Source organism: Pinus tabuliformis, chromosome 2_2 (genome assembly GCF_031772625.1).
Source record: "Pinus tabuliformis cultivar Carrire ecotype Pingquan chromosome 2_2, CPIR1, whole genome shotgun sequence".
Classification (NCBI taxonomy): Eukaryota; Viridiplantae; Streptophyta; class Pinopsida; order Pinales; family Pinaceae; genus Pinus; species Pinus tabuliformis.
The window spans coordinates 35374621-35393429 of record NC_142300.1 but is presented as its reverse complement, the minus strand read 5'-3'; the positions used below and the strand labels follow the sequence as shown (position 1 = coordinate 35393429).

Here is an 18809-nt window from a genome sequence, read left to right as displayed (position 1 = left end):
TAGATGAAAAAACATAGTGAGGTAACATGTATCACACCTCCCACTTTTAGGAGGCTCTTAGTTGCTAAAATATTATATTGAATGAGTCAAATAATTTTTTCTTGCATATTTCCTTGGGTGTATCATTTATCCTTGCTTGGAAGCTATGCTTTCAACCTAATATTCCCAAGGACATGTTGCCCCTATCTTGTACTCTTAGACCTATTGTATAACACTATACATTTTTTCAACTATGCCTAATAATATGGTGCTCTTCTTCGTGTTCCTGATCTAGCATGGAAGGCTCATAGAGTTTCATATTCTCTAGGTTAACCACTAGTAAATGTACATGTATGGGGGTATACTAAGTATATACATGTTATTTGCCACATTTTCTAGTATTTCAACAGGATTGTATCATAGAGCCTTGAATTTCTTACAAGGACCCTACAACCACCCATTGCTTAATCGGAACCATACTTTTTCTCTCACGTTCAAGGACTTCTATGTTTTTCCTTGATCACGCCTAGCCTTATATTTTTCCTATGACTTCGACAGTTTCTCTTGTACTTGTATAAGGGTCTCCCCAATAGTCTCAATAATGTTTCTACTATTAACGAATCCCCTATAAGATCCTCCCTCACTCCTCCTTGTTTCCCATATGCAATATCCAAAGGTGAAGGTTACAAATATCCAAAACAAGTTTCAATTAATGGGGACATAATGCTAGAAGAGGGACTTCTCTATTATAAGAGTGTTGTATAAATACCATATTTTCATCCCAAGGCTTTAGACAGTTCTATTAAAACCCCTCAAATGATGCACCAAAGTCTCATTGGCTACTTATGTCTACCCATATGTCTGTGGATGAAATGTTGTAGACTTATTTAATGGTGTGTCCATCCTCTCCCACAATGTAGTCCACTAAGTAAACCAGAAGTTTTTTTGTTTCAACAAAACATAGTTTGTCCATATGATAAAATTATAAATAACATATAAATTAAGTGATAACATAATTTACTTCTACTCAAAATTAGATTTTTGCAAAGAAAATATTATCCAAATGTTAAAATTGGTATATCTTTACCATATTAGGTTACAGAAAATTGAGGTCCGAGCACACAAAAATCAAAATGAATTGCGAAATCAAAAATTTGCAATCACAATATCATAGTGCCTCTAACATCATCTTAATTCTTATATTAATCAAAAACCAGTGAGTAGTAATAATGTCAAGAGAATTCTGCTTGAGACTAATGGCATACAGACAAAGATTGTAAAAGTATGAGAGCACAAATTTATGAAATGGAAAGTTCTGTCATATCTATACCTACTCTAGCTATGCTTCAGACATGTTAAATAAATTTCCACTCCAATATCTAAACATGAAAAAGGGAATTAGTGTGTTTCTTGTAGCTTCCACATATTAAACTGCTCCAATACCCTATTGTTTCATCAAAATTGCAAGTATTGTTTAACGGATTAGCGATATATGTTAGTGTTATTTGGGCCTCATGGGTTGTGTTCCAGAGTGTAGATGTAGTAAACATGAGCATTTATTATGTGTCTCATCAAGAATTCTTCTTCATCATCAACTTTGTTGTAGCTTTCTTCAAAATCATTCATCTATGGATCTTGATCTGCATGTTGTTTTGACTTAGGATTGGTTATGGGAAACTATAAAAATCACATCATGGTGAAAAGACTATGTGTATTTAAGTTTGACATTGAACAATAATCATCAATATAAGAAAATCTAAAGTGGACATCACTGTGCTTACTTTCTCATCTGTTGAATTTTCTGTCAAGATGTTCAACTCCTTCAATATATCATTCTTATCAACAAGTTGAAGAGAAAATTGGCTTTAGATTTCCATAATGAAAATGAAGATTCCATGGCAATGAATTTGAATGATCATAAGTTTTTTAAGTATGTAAATAAAAATATTTCCTATAATATTGTCATAATAACAGAAATAATCCATAAACGAAATCCACAATTATGCTTACAACAATTTCTTATGTTGGTGAACAATTTTCTCTATGGTGGTAGAGTATCTAAGGTAGTAACTATATAAAATCCAAATTTGTTGGGAACATTGTTAGAATAATGTAGAAATGAAGTGTTTAAGAATTGTGATTTTTCTAGCTCATGGGTTGTCCTATGATGAGTTGTACTCATAGGTTGTTGAATTGGTTTCCTTCATAGTTAGTGTTATGGGTTGGTTTCTTTATTGTTTGTGCTATTTTTTCTTTTAATATATTACATCCAATTTCTTAGAATCTATAATGTCCAATGTTTGTCTAAGAGTCTCCATATATATATATTGTTGCATCAAGAATTGGTATAATTGAGTGTGATATCACATATTGTGAGACTATGTGGTTTTAATTATATATTATTTTTTTGCATCTCTCTACTATTATATTTTGGTATCAAAGCCACGAGGATGAGATCTGAGTGGTCGCATTTGTATTCTTAGTTGTTGAAAGTGTGGAAAAAATATGAAAAAGACAAGATCTCACATGTTAAATGGATTTAAGTGTGACAAAATTTCCTTATTAGTGTTCAGGGTTCCTATCGATTCCCCAAGGACCTATGTATTGGCCTACTAATTGTGAAATTGTTGAAACTCTTTGGTGCAAAATTTGACGAGATCCCCTTAGATCCTCCTGAGGTCAGCGCCACTTCAAGGTTGTCGCCGCAAATGCAACTGCTATCATATGTGATATTATGGCACTATTTTTTGTATTAGGCAGAGAATCTCCTTAATGAGTGAAAGCAAAAAAACTCCTGAGTTGAATTAAACCACCGTGTATTTCTTTCTAGGAAATATTATTATATTTTCATATTTATAATACATGGACATGCGCCTTGTCACAATTATTTTAAAGGTCACACCACCCATTTCAAACATGCTGAAAATTTGGGTATTCTAATTTTGTTTTTGGTGAAAATATGTTCCTTGTGTGTTTTTAATTTTTTCTTGCTGAAAAAATAGAAATAAGAGATTATAAAAAGGAATTATATTGGAGGGTTCTCACTGTGGGGTGCGATATTTGCCCAAATTTATAGTATTGCAGAGATTTGGTTATGATTTTTTTTTGGGGATATTTGGTGCATTTGATTGGAACATTTAAAAATGTCAAATATTTTAGCTCATACTTATTTGAATGAATGCACTAAAATTGATCAAAAAAATTATGTGAACTAGAATTTCAAGTTGTTGACAATTCTAGAGGGCTATAATTTGTGGTCAATTGTGAGTAGGGATGAGCCCAAACCCACTGCTATTAGAGGAAATTTCAACCTGAAAGTGTCAATGAAATTTTCATGTAATATACATGTCATAATATGTAAATGAATCAAGATAATTTAGTTTTAAAAATAGCTACATTTAAATATTTTGGCCGGAAAGAAGAAAACTACTTTTTTAATTGTATTCTTGGCCTATATCCTTATAGGTTTCCTCAAACTTCAAGTGTAGACACTCATTGGACATGAAATTGAATTTCACATCCAATGAGTACCCATTATGCATATTGCTGAGAAGGCCCACATTAATAGAAATTGAAGATACATTAAAAATGTGTGTTGAACATGCCTTTTGATGTATCTAATTTTTTTGTCAATGTGGGTCTTCTTAGAAGTATGTATAATGGGTAATCATTGGATGTGGAATTTAATTTTGTATCCAACAAGTTTCTACACTTGAAATTTGAGTAAACCTATAAGGAGATAAGGCAAAATTATAATTAAGAAAAACAATTTTATTAGTTTTTCTACAAAATTCATATCTCTTATTTTATAATTTTAACTATTATTTTATTATTCTTCTATAGGAGGTAAATTTTAAGGTGAAATTCCATCTATTATGACTTCTTTGTTTCATAAAGCAAAGGTGTTATCGGGTATGAACATAAAGGACAATATAATTCCTCACATTAGAGATTGCAAGATATCCTAAGAATAGTGGAATGTGCTCAAGGGTTTACATGAAACAACAAATACAAATTGGATATTATTTTTGAAGAATAAGATTTTCTCTATAAAAATTGAGGAAACTGAAAATATAAGGAATTTCAATTCTCGAGTCAAAGATCTAAGTCATAAGTTACGAGATGTTGGTTAAAATGTGTATAATGCTCACTTGGTCACCATCACATTAAATGTCTTAGTGAAATATTATCAAATTTGAATAAGATTTTGTCTATAAAAATTGAAGAAACTGAAAATATAAGGAATTTCATTTCCCCAGTGAAACATCTAAGTGATAAGTTAGGAGATATCGGTGAAAATGTTTACAATTCTCACTTGGTCACCATCACATTAAATGTCTTAGTGCACTTGGTCACCATCACATTAAATGTCTTAGTGCAATATTATCAAATTTTTGTTTCAAGTTTTTTAACTATAGAGAAGCCCCCTACCTTTGATGAATTGAAAATAATTCTTCTATAAGAGGAAGAGTAGATGAAATTTTTTAATTTGGGTTCTAGTAGTTAAGATTTGCCATTGGTAGCCAAGGGTAAATAACCATAGGGAGGCAAGCCATGGGAGAAAAACAAAGCAAGCAATTTCAAGAAAAACAGAAGTCACAATCTAAGTTTCTAATTCATGATAAGAGAAACAATGATTGTTATTATTGTTGCAAACCTCGGCATTGCTCTAAATATTTCTATAAAAGAAGCAGGGGCGGGGGAAAATCAATAGTGATGGCCTTTATATCAATTTTAAATCTTTTTGTAGGATTATCAATTTGAAACACACATACACAATATTATCTTATTTAAAAATGAAAGGAAAAATAAATTCAAAGCATAATAATCATGGAAAACATCAACACAAATAATCACACATGAAGACACATGCATTTCTACTGGAAACCCTTGGGGAGAAGACCACCCTACTTTTGCTGCAATGATCAATTATTCTATTAATTTTTTGAACAAATTTACATGGATTAGCTTACAACTATAAGCCAAAATATTTGGCTTCCTTCACAGTATGTTGGCACCAATCAGACAACAAATGTGTTTCTCTCATGGATCTACTAAATTCTATATACTAGAAGCACCCACCATTAATGATCCTCTCCCAACACCCACTGGAATATCCAACACTAATTGGATGGAGAAATGTATTCCTTCTATTGATCGGCCAAATCACTATCTAGTTTGAAGCCTCCATGACTTCACTTCCATACAAACCACATTTCAAAATATTTCACAGTGGGTTCTTAATTCTCTCAACACGAGCAACCCAACAAAACCATTTATCTACACATAAAATATCAATCAAAACTCTGGGCTAGAGGAGGTAAATTATTCACTTATTCTCACTCTAAAACACTGCTCTCAGAAACACCACAAGTTGCCAATTATTCTCCACTCTACAACACATAATATTCTGAAATTCTCTTCAAATCATCTTTGAAATCTACATACACAATTCTAATAAAAACACTGCAAAACAAGCACCTACCATAATTCTACTCACTCTCAATGCCGTCACAATGGTATTCTCTCACACTCTAAATCAACCAACTAGATAGACTCAAATCCTTTCTCTATTTATCATTTTTTTGTGATGATTAACTTAGTAAATGCTATAGGTTATGGACCACTCAACAATTACTTTCACATGCTTTAGATTTGGTTGAGATAGGATTCTTGACTGAATCATACTACTTAATCTACTAGCCTTTTGATATTTTCAACTTTAATTATCTTCTAGAGACCAGAATTCTTACCTTGACCTCTTTCTGGAAAATTTTGACCATAAGCTTCACCAAAATACCAAAATTAGTTGATTTGTGGTAGGAATGTGGAGAAATTTTCATGAAAAAGCTCAATCTCACCCACAACACTAGAAAAACTAGACTCAAGCTATTATGTCGCTCACACAGGCTTGTTTCCTAGTGATCAAAAACTTTCATTCACTCTTATGAGTCATTATCCATGTGATTAGGGAAGAGGATGGTCAAAGTCATCTTTCCTCATCTTAGAACCTCATCAAACTTCTTCAAGACCTTGACAAGCCTCTATAGGACCTATGGAAGTCACTCACACCTCTGCAACATTTCACCATGTCACTACCATATCACTAGAATCATCATATGTGAAACTAAGTTGACTTGGATGCCAACCAACAACCATAGTAGCACCTATGCCATCAAACTGCTCCACCATGACTCTACCATCAATATGCAGCTCTACAACATGTCACACATGCTCCAACACTTGTACAACCATCTCATGCATTTAATAATGCTTTTATATCCTATCAAATACCTATGTATCATAGCATCAACATTTGGACCTAACCGAGACATAGAGACCTAATCAACAAGGCTCCTCAACTATTACTCTTGCAGCATCCACAAACACCTATATGCAACAACATGAAGATCATCACATATCCAAGCTAGTCTAAGGTTGTAGACATGCCAAAGACCATCTACACATCATCCATACACAAGCCACCTACACCCACACATACACATCCATAGCCAACTCACCACAACCCAAGAAACTAGGTTGACATCAATGTCAACCAATAACACATCTGCAACAATGCAACACACATCAATTCCAACAAATCATAATGTAAATTTGTGGAAAAAGACACCTTAATAAGTGACAGATTTAAAAATATTATATTGTTTGTTTTTGATGTTGTATTGTCAACAGAGATTTTTGATATGGATGCATGGTTAGTTGATTCTAGTGCATCACTACATATGGCTTGTAATAAGGATTGTTTGATGAATATTATGAGGACATTGATGGAACTTATTTTTGTAGAGTAGATAGCACATCAGTTAATGTTTAAGGTTATGGACTAATAGTTGTGAATTTTCCTAATGGACAAGAGAGATAGATCCATAATGTGATGGATATTATTGGTATAAAAAAGAATTGAATTTATGTTTCTAATATTTTTGACTAGGATTTAAAAGTGGAATTTGTTAAATCACATTGTTTTGTTAAAGACATCCAATACCGCTATAAGGTTATTTCCATGGATACAAGAGTTGGAGGATAGTATAAGCTCTATGTGACCAATACAAGTCATCAGGCATTGACATCTCCAACAATATGGCATCTAAGGTATGGATATTTAAATCACAATGATTTAATGTTACTTCAAAAGAAAATATTGGTTCAACTTCTTCCTATTATGAAGAATGATCATGTTGAATGTGAATGATCTGCACTTGGCCAACAACACAGAGAAGAATTTCTTGTCCATAAACAGAAAATACACAAATACACAAATACTTGAACTGATTCATATTGATGTACTAGGACCTATGCAAACAAGACCTTTTTGTGGAGCATGGTAATTTCTTATTTTTTTTGATGATATATCTAGGTATACATAAGTTTATTTTATAAGAAAGAAGAGTGACTTTTTTGAGTACTTTAAAGAATTCAAAAATACTATGGAAAAATAAATTAGCAAGTGCATTAAAATTTTAAGATTTGATTGAGGTAGAGAATATAAATCAAGAGAATTTAATCAATATTGTAAAAGAAATGGGATTCTATAACAATTTACAGTGCCACATACCCCTCAACAAAATGGAGTTACTAAGAGGAAAAATAGAACAGTAAAATAATGTGCACCTAGTATGCTTCAAAGTAAAAATGTCCCTAATTGTTTTTGGTGTCAATCCATTAATACTATTGTTTATTTGAAAAATAGGAGTCCAACTAGAAATTTATATCTTAAAACACCTTTTGAATCATTTTATGGGTATAAAGAAAAGGCGAGTCATTTAAGAGTATTTGGATGCAACGAATTTGCTCATATTCCAAAAGATGAAAAAAGAAAAATTGATGCAAAGTCAATTAAGTCCACATATATTGGTTATTGTGATGATAAAAAAACATACAAGTTGTTTGATCCTAGTTCACAGAGATTGCTTGCAATTAGTGAACTTGTGTTTCATGAAGGTGATAAAATGAATAATACTAGTGTATAGCATGATACTAATGATTATGTCAAAATATATACAAGGGTTGAACAACAACATGAATAAGCACATGAATAGGCATAGGTTTAAGAATAAGAGACATCAAGCAATCATGACACTCCAAAAAAAGGTGAAAAGACTCCACAAAGTATGAAGAAAGATAACATTATACATTGATGTCTCATGCAATGAATGTTCTAGAACTTAAATAATATAAAAAATAAAGAGATGTAATGAATGAAAAATATAGCTCTATGATGAAGAAGACACATGGGAATTAATACAATTTCCAAAAAAATAAAATTATCATAAAATGCAAATGGTTTTAAAAACCCAAGTTTAATGTTGATGGTACGATTGATAATTATAGAGCTATATTAATTGCAAAAGGCTATTGACCAAAAAAAATTATAATTTTGAAGGTGTCATCCCATTACCAATGGATGTGGAAGACAAAACCTGAGATTTCAAACTCAGAACAATTAGTGACTGACAAGAACCAAGAACTAATACACTGGATGGAAAATATAGCTAGGTTGTTTACACAAATCGTGGCATGGAAAATTTTATATGAGATGCCATTCACCATGGCTTCGTTGTCTTAGAACTAAACGAAAAACAATAATTTAAAGTTTAAACCATTCGTGCATAAATGAAATCTATACCTCGACATGTTTGATGGTAATATGCTGGAATTTGTACAATGATGCATAACATATATTGTGGAATGATTTCAATCGCGGCTAGCAAGTCCGGTGTTGAATTAATTATGACATGGTATAATTATTTCCCTGTCATTACTATCACAGGTTTGTCAAATCTAGTTGACAAGAGAGTGCGATTTATATAAGTAGGTTTAACAACAACTACAGGGATATTCATACCTCGCTATATATCCAGTGACATTTAGGTTGCAGATCATAAATGGCTTACATTCTAGTGTAAACATGGTTAAAGTGTAACTAACACTTATATATATTTATATAAATTTATTAGTAGTTGATTTTTTTTTAATAGAGTGAGAAAATTTAACATCATTGATTTGTCAAATTAGTAGTGAGATAATAATCATTGGTGCTAATGTATGTTGATTCATCATTTTTATTTAAGGAAAATCAGACTTTGCTTATTGAGTCATTATTTTGTTAGACAAGAAAAAACACTTTTCTGGTACACTTGAGGCCAAACAACTATGGTTGACATATTTTGATTGGTATTATTTTTCTTTTTTTTCATACATTTATTATTTAATTTTATCTACCATTTTCTATTTGATAATTTGTATGGTAATTTTATTATTGTATGAAGCAAATGTGGAATAGTAAGTATGTATTTAGAGATGCAAGGTAGTTAATATTTAAGCTTTCATCTATTAATATAAATGAGACAAGAATATGCCAACATCTTTTATTTATATTCATTATATGAAAACTTATATTTAAATAAAGATTATTCTGAAAATGTAACTTATAAAGTGTGCACAATTTCACTAAGATGAGAATAAAAAATATATGTAATATATATATTTATGAAGGGTTATAATTTGTATGGTAATTTTATAATTGTACCAAACAAATGTCAAAAATAAAATAAATATGTATTTAGAGATGCAAGATAGTTAATATTTGAAATTTCATCTATTAATATAAAGGAGACAAGAATATGCCAACATTTTTTATTTATAATCATAAGATAAAAACTTGCATTTAAAGAAAGGTTAATTACCAAAGGTAGCTTACCTAGTTAAATGTCTTAAACAATTTCAATAAAATGAGAATAAAAATATATGTAATATATATGCCTATAAATTGTAAACAGGTTAAATGTCTCTGTGTGCAGAATTTCACCAAAATGAGAATAAAAAATATATGTCTATAAGTTGTAAACAGTTTTATGTAGGATTTAGTTCAAACATTATATGGAGAGGTTGGCCCCCTCAAAGAATTAAACAATATTGCAACATTTTTACTATAATTATGTTGATAAAACCTTTGCATTAAATTTATACAAATATTGTTAAAAATTTAGTTTCACTTAATTTATAAAAATTTAACTATAAAAAGTTTTACTTAATTTTTTTTACTTATTTTAAAAATTACAATTTGTTAATTTCCAAATAAACCATGCTAAATTTAAATCAACTCTAAAACTTATTATAATCCAAATTTTCTGTTAAGACTTTGTTTTAAAAGTTAAGTTATATTTTACAAAGAGTATATTGAAAAGTGAACAAATTCAATTAATTTTTGGTGAAAATTTTAATACAAAATTGAGGTGAAGATTACTGAAATTTTATTTAATTAGTAAAATCTTTACCAAAAAACTTTGTCATTCAATATGCAATTTTTTTTAAAACATAGAATCAAATAATAATAATAATTTTATTAAATAATAATTTTGTTTTATTCATGTTTTAATTCATTATTATTATAAATCAATAAAAATTATTATTATGTGAATTAAATAAGTGGTAATGTCCATAAATATTATTATGAATTTGTGATAAACATCATAACATGATATATCACACATTGCTAAAATTTTAAAAACCTTAAAAATTAATAAAATTATAATTTTGTTTTAAATTATTATTATTATTATTACTAATGACAAAAATAAGTTTTATATATATATATATATATATATATATATATATATATATATATATCTAAAAGAAAATGTAACAATAATTCATTTTTTTACAATACTATGAACTAATATCATTGCCTATCATTACTACATCCACATAAAATCATAATGCATCTCATATGAGGCTACCTCATATCATATTTTTTTAATTAATGAATTTAACTGAAAAGTTAAAAATGACAAAACTACTTTGTACATAAATCTCAACCTTTGATTTGTGAACATTATTTACATTATTCTAGAATACTTTACAGAATTTAAATCCTTACAATCCATTTAAAATCTTATTTTAAATTAGACATACCAATAAACATAATTATCAAATATTTAAAAAAAATAAAATTATTAATCATTTAAAAAAATTACACTTTAACCAAGCTAAAACTAAAATCTTAAAAATAATTATTTTTAAACTATATTTATTCTTACCAAATATCAAATACATTTCAATATATTCTAAATACATAGCTATTACCATCAAAGAAATTTAAAACTAAAATCTTAAAAATAATTGTTTTTAAAATATATTTATTCTTACCAAATATCAAATACATTTCAATATATTCTAAATAAATAACTATTACCATAAATTTCAATATATTTTAGTTAAATAACCAAACAAGATATCATTCATCTTAATTTTCTACCATTTGAATTTGAATCACTTTCATTCGACAATTTTTTAAATATATCATTCTATCATACATGACCTTAACTTGGATTCTAAGAAATCTGTGTTCATATTTCAAACTTTTCCGACATTCCTAATTTCAAAACAAAACTAATTCACTTAATTTAAATTAATTAATTTAATTTGATATGTATTATATTTATGATAAAATATACTAAAAATATTAAAAAGTGTTTAATAGTTATTATTAATATTCTTGATCTTTTAAAAAAATTTATAATTTGATTTCGCTGCGGCCCTGACCTAGCCGGCGCTGCGCAAAGCTGTTGGCCGTCCGGCCCCTGGTTGCTGCAGAGGGCCTGCTCCCTCCTGCTCCGCAGATCTGCGCCTCAGAGGCTGCTGCGACCCTGCGTTCTGATTGAGGACATTTTATCGGGGAATATGGACTCCAATGGGGGCGCTTCCCCCCCTGCGGAGGTCCTAGCTTTCAAAGCAATGATCGAAGCCTGCTCGAAGAGAGCCCCATCGGTGGCCCAGCAAAAGTTCATCAAGAGGATGGAGAAGATCCCCACAGTCGCCCTTTCAGAGGAAGAGACGTGTAAAGCAGCTCTAAACCTGGCAGAGAGAGGTCTTATTGGACAGTTCACAGGCCTTTGGCCTTCACCAAAGTCAGTAGAAGATTGGGCTCAGAGAAATTGGAGCCCCCTGATCAAGGAGGGTGTGAAAAGCTACTTCGTCGGGAAAGGATACTTCGTCTTTGTGTTCGATAATCCGGAAGACAGAAGCCTAATATTCAGAAATGGGCCATATTTTATGGGACCGCAAGGCCTGTATCTGAATAAATGGTCCCCAGACTTCGACCCTACCCAGGATGTCCCCTCAGCAGTTCCGGTATGGGTGAGACTTCCCCACTTGCCTCTCCACTGCTGGAACCAAAAATCCCTTGAAAACATCGGCAATGCATTGGGTAAATACATCGACAGAGCTGTAAGAAAAGATCAGTATTCATGCGCTCGAATATGTGTTGAAGTCGATCTGGAGGAGGGGTTACCGGAAGCAATCAAACTTACAGTAGCAGGCTGGGAGCACATTCAAGAACTGGACTATGAACAGCTTCCGTTCAAATGTAGACACTGCCACGAACATGGACACTTCGCGAAGCACTGTAAGAAGAAGGTAGAAGAGCAAACAGACAGACAAAAAGAGGAACAATGGACCCTAGTTCAGAAAACAACAAATCCTAAAAAAGGCCCTAGCAAAGGAAGGATAACAGGGACGACAAGCAGCTCAAAACCCATCCAGGAAGAGGAAACAGGGATGCCAAGCAGCTCCAAAATCATCCAAGAAGAGGAAGCAAACGTACAAGGGACATCAAGCGCACAGATCAACCCAACAAATCTGGAGCATGAAGACCTAGTGCATGTAGAAAGCCCCCCTCCAAGCAAAGAGAGTGAGAAAGAAAAGCAGGTCGAAGCTACTCAGGGAAGTTCGCCCAACCCTTCATATGCAGATATAACAAGGAAAAAAGCAATGGAAAGTTCAGAAACATCAGAAGATGAAGCCTACGAGCGTCCTACCAAAAGAGCTGGCAGGAAATCTCGGAAAGAAAAGAGAGAAGAAGAGGCCGAGAGGCTTAAAACCCAAGGGAGCCAAGCAACCATAGAAATGTCCATTGGGCGGAATAACAGGCCGAGACCTTCCAAGGGAGGTCCCACCCCCTCAACAGGTAAATAATGAAATTTGTCTCTTGGAACTGTAGAGGGTTGGGGAGCCCTGCAAAACTAGAAGCAGTAAAGGATCTCCTTAAAGCAGAACCCACAGACATCCTCATGCTCCAAGAGACCAAAATTGAAGGGCATTCCCTTCTAGACACCAGTAGACTAAAATGGAACAAAAATACAGGCAAGGCAGTAAGCGCAAGGGGAACCTCCGGAGGACTGGCCACTCTTTGGTCAGACAACACATTTCAGCTCAATAAATACTATGAAACTCAGCACTGGATCTACACAGATTTGACGCATAAAGTAAGTAAGTTGAATGTCTCTCTCTTCAATTTATATGTTCCGGTAAATTATGCAGAAAAAAGAGAATGCTGGTATTCTTTAACAACTTACCTAGAACAGCAGTCCCCAAACAATATTATCATTGCGGGAGACTTAAATATAGTGCTGAAGCCAAAGGAGAAGAGGGGAGGCTCCAGTTCAAGAGATCCCATGCTGGCCACGGTGGAGGAGATCGTTCAGAGCTGGGATCTCTTAGACTTCCCTCCAGTCCATGGGCTCTATACATGGACGAATAACCGGGTCGGGTCGGAACAAATCTCTGCCCGGCTAGATAGATTTATGATCCAAAGCGGACTCTTGATGAACAAAAAGATCGCCAGCACCAAAATTTTGCCCAAATTGACCTCGGACCATAAGCCAATACAGCTGCTTTTAGAGGACGAGGAAGATTTGGGACCCATTCCCTTCCGATTCAGCCCTCTGTGGATTGAGAAGCCGGGTTTTTTTGAAACAGTGAAAGATGCATGGGACAAGCCCATTATAGGTTCCCCCAGCTACATATGGGAGCAGAAGATGAAGGCAACAAAACAGGCGTTGAAGGAGTGGATTAAAAAGCCTGCACCCAATCCAACCAACCAAAGGAAAGAAGCAACTCAGAGGCTGCACACAATGCAAATGGAAATGGAGAATAAAGATATAACAGCTGAGATTCTGGATGAGGAAGTCAAAACTCAACGCTCTACCTATCAAGCCTTCCGAGTTGAAGAAGAGTATTGGAGATTAAAGTCTAGGAGCTTATGGCTAAAGGCAGGGGACCGGAACACTTCTTATTTCCACAAACAATACAGAGCTAGACTATCTCGGAACCATATAGCGGAAATTAAAACTATGGAGGGACAGGACTGCAAAGGGTTTGACCAGGTGAAAGCTGCAGCTGAGGCACATTTTAGGAATTTATATAATAATGGAACTCAAGCTGAAGAAGGGGAAATCAATGACTTTCTTTCTAATATTCCCCAGCTTGTCAATGATGAAGAAAATACAGTCCTATGCAGACCTATCACAACCGAGGAGGTCATCCAAGTGATCTGGTCAATGGAAGCCGATAAGGCCCCTGGACCCGATGGATTCTCTATCCATTTTTATCAATCTTGCTGGGAAGTTATCAAATCTGACCTCCTCAAAATGATCAAAGGATTTATGATTAAAGCTAAAATAGGAGGAGGTATCAAATCCACCTTCCTAGCTTTAATCCCAAAGGAATCCAATCCAGAAACCTTTGCAAGATTCAGGCCAATATCGTTGTGTAACGCTTCTTACAAAATCATAGCCAAGCTCCTAGCAAATCGACTCAAGCCTTTGCTCAAAAAGCTGATCTCCAGTAACCAAGGCGGATTTGTGGAAGGCAGATATATTATGGACAACGTCATTCAGGTCCAGGAAACTATTCACTCAAGCAAACAACGGGGCGAGAAAGGTATGTTGATCAAACTCGATATGGCAAATGCATTCGATAGAGTAAATCGTTTGTTTCTATGCAAAGTCCTGCTCTCTTTTGGTTTCTCTCAACACTTTGTCCAGCTTATCAAAGCATGCATAGAAACCCCGTGGATTGCCCCTCTTGTCAATGGACGTCCCACCAACTTCTTCCAAGCTCAAAGGGGCATCAGGCAGGGTTGCCCTCTCTCCCCCTTCCTGTATATTCTCATGGCAGACTCTCTAAGCAGGAAGTTAGCAGTTGAAAAATCCGTTGGTTCCCTCCCGGGGCTCAAACCTTCCGAGGCATCATCACCCTTAAATCATGCTCTCTTCGCAGATGATTCTCTGCTCCTCGGAGGTGTTTCTACCAGAATAGCGAAAGCATTTGACAATGTACTGAAAAGTTATTGCAGGGTTACTGGAGCTCTTATCAATGAGAGCAAAAGTGAAATATACAGTTGGAACGCGGAACAGCAAGAGATCTCCAACATCTCGAGGATACTCGGGTTCAAAGGCCAGGCCAAGTGGGACAGCTTCAGATATCTTGGCCTTCCCATTTCCTCTGGAGCAAACAAGAGATGTTTTTGGACTCATATAATCAGCAAAATTAAATCCAAAATCACAAACTGGGGCGGTTATTGGTTAACAAAAGGAGGCAAATCCATTCTTATTAAAACGCAGCTGTCAGCTCTTCCCATATATCAATCAGCATTTCTCCTCGCCCCCAAATTTGTCACGGACCAGATAGCATCCCTGATCAGGAACTTCCTATGGCAAGGCGGGAAAGGAAACGAAAGAAAGTTGCACTTAGTTAAATGGGAAACGGTCAAGAGGCCAATAGATGAGGGTGGTCTTCAAATAAGGGACCCCTCCTTTATCAACAAATCGCTGGGCGGCAAACTGCTGTGGAAAATTGTAAGTGAACCCTCACATCCTATCAGCATAATATTACAGTCTAAATACTCAGACAAAGAAGCGATAAGGAAAATGCAAATACAGTCCACAGCGGCCAGCTCGCAGGTATGGAGGCTATGTTGCAAGAGTAGCGAATTCTTCAAAAACCACATGTACAGAATACCCGGAAATGGTAAGTCCACACAACTATGGAAGGATCGAATTATGGGGAAAGATCCGCTGGCGGAAAGAGAGGATATTGCAGAGCTAAGAAATTGGCTGGAAAGAGCAGGAGTCAACAGAATATACGATCTGGCAAGTTGGGATGAACGTGGAGAATGGCTAAAATGGGACTTCCACGGAGTCCCTGAGCGCCTAAAGGATCAACAGATCCAGCTTGAGAACCTGTTAGAAGACGCCACCCCAGTCAGCAGATTTAAAAAGGATCGATGGGGTTGGGGAAAGTCTGGAAAATACACCTCAGCAGAGGGATACAAGTCTCTTCAAGGAAAAAGGATCAGCCAACATACCCCAGCCTTTTGGAAGCAGATTTGGGAGCCATTAGCGCTACCAAAAATAAATTTTTTCTTCTGGACCTTGGTACACAACAAGTTATTGACAGGGGACAATCTGACAAAAAGAAAGTATGAAGGACCCCATAGATGCGCTCTCTGTAGATGTCAATCAGAAACTGCCCAGCATTTGTTTCTTGAATGCGCCTTTGCCAAGAAGGTGTGGGGACTCCTCCTCGACGAGTTCCAGATCATTCTCCCACAGCAAACCTCAGTCTCTGAGCTGTTCGCGAATTGGTGTGCTAGCTACCCCAAAGGCATCCTCCCCAAGTCATTTTGGCGCAGGATATGGATAGCGTTGCCAAAGTTTGTTTGCTGGCAACTGTGGTTAACCAGAAATCAGCAGATCTTTAAAGAAACGCAGTATTCCCCGCACCAGGTCGCAGCAAAAGCTAAGGCCCTTCTGTTGGAAGCGGCTCAGCAGCAATACAACAAAGAAGACCCCCTTCTCAGGCCAGAAGAAAAAAGGTGGCTTGCTATAGATCCGCTGCCCCGAAATTATAGAAACTCACCACTGAAAGCAAACCTGGAATGGAGAAAAAGAGAGACTGATGACATCTTTCAAAGTTGGTGGAGGGCGCAAAATGTAACTACCATCTTCTTCGATGGAGCGTCCAAAGGGAATCCTGGAGTAGCAGGTGCTGGCGGGGTTATCTACTTTGTGGAAGGGCTCCCCACTGTTTCCTTTGCATGGGGTCTCGGAGAGAAAACAAACAACCAAGCGGAGATTCTGGGGCTGCTAAAGGCATGTCACATTGCAAGAGAGAAAAGTGCCAAAGATATTCAAGTCTTCGGAGACTCAGAAATTTTAATCAAAAAACTAATCAGAGAGGAATACTTTAACAATGTAGGGCTCAACAAAATATTGGATAGGCTGAAGGCGGTTCTACAGAGTTTTGACTCATGCAAATTTTATCATATACTCAGAAACTCCAACAAGGAAGCAGATTGTATGGCGAACTTGGGCAGCACTCTCAACAAAGGAATTTTAAATGTAAATGGGGAAATTCTATATCATCATTTGTGAACAGCTCCTTTCTAAAGGAAGCAAAAGTAGGATTTCAATCATGTAAGCAGGGCTGCCTAGGCAAAGTCCCTATCTATTTCTAACATATCAATAAAATAATCAACCGTTTCAGTTAAAAAAAAAATAAAAAAATTTCTTGATCTTTTAGTTCACTAAAATTATAGCGATTTTGATACCATTGCTTTTTAAAAGCCCATTAAATTACGATGATTTTCAAACACATCATTTATAAAAAAAATAAAAAAAATTGAATATACTCCCAATAATATTTTATTATTGTCAGATTTTAGATTATCTATTATATTCAAGTTATATTAAAATTTCAAAATATCTAACACCCTACAAATTTCCTTAGTTTTTAATTTTACGAAAATAAAATAATTCAAAATAATACACTGCTTTCTTAAAATCTAATAATCCATTTTTAATTTCAATAAAGGATAATCGTTATCGTATACAATAAGCATAACCACTGTGATGAATGATAAATAGAGGCATAATCTTTGACGTAAATCCTAATGACAAGATTTCAGTTTCCGAGATTGAGCACCCTGACAGTCCGACTGAGCACTCTTGCCTGACGCACAAGCGGCACACTTTAATTGAAATAATCTGGTACTGTTCAAATTCTGCCATTGTCACGCCATGCAAAATTGCTTATCGTTATGCAAATTCCTGGTCCTAAATGTTTTATTGTCTGACAAATATGGAACGAAACTGTTCCTGCTAATGCCAAGAGAGTATCATGTGATGCTTTATGTCTTACTTACACTTTGGGCCACAGTCATGACAGGAATAAGTATCCCTTACACTCCGGTTAATTGCATTCAATGACATGATTATTTTGATAGAACATACCACGCTATTCACATAATTATGATCATAAAATTGTTTTATGCTGTGTAAAATTCTTTGATATAGTTCCACATAGACTGGAACATGGGGACTTTGTCGGAATTAAATATTCCATGTGTAATCTTGAATTTACATTATATCAATAACTAATTGCAATTTCTCTACTTCAATGTAATCAGCTTTGACTTATTGGCATCACTTTGCTATTACGATATTTTTTGTTTTCATGTACAAGATTTGTAAACTGACTTATTTGTATAGCTTCGCAATAATGATATTTTGTTTTCATCTCTAAGATTCTGATTCTCACAGCATAGCTGAAACTTAAAGACAGTTGGCATATGCCCTGATGACAATACTTCACCGATATAAATTCTGACGACTGTCGACCGTGAATGCATTCAATGGATGACCGCAACTAATCTGAGTGGGTGCTTATGTCACTATGCATGTGATAATATAGTTCGAATTGGAGTGAAAGTCGATATTCTCATGATAATTGGGTTTTTTTCCTCCATACAGTCAAACTTTAGGGTTTTTTACTCGCTGCAGTCGATTTTTCCGACGTAATGTTTTTTCTATCTCGATGCAAGCAATTTTTCTGACGTTAGGTTTTTTCCTTTATCTGGTCGATTTTTACGATATTAGGGTTTTTTAATTCGATGCGATCGATTCTCCCGACGTTAGGGTTTTCTTCCGTTTTGCTTCGTCGTTTACAATAAATGCATTCATGCATAC

The 18809-nt window shown here is 34.5% G+C and overlaps 1 pseudogene; it reads right to left on the bottom strand.

Moving 5' to 3' along the window:
- LOC149191381 (OVARIAN TUMOR DOMAIN-containing deubiquitinating enzyme 6 pseudogene) overlaps positions 1 to 6171 on the bottom strand; it is a 54734-nt pseudogene extending 48563 nt beyond the window's left edge.
- Between the last annotated feature and the right edge of the window lie 12638 nt (positions 6172 to 18809).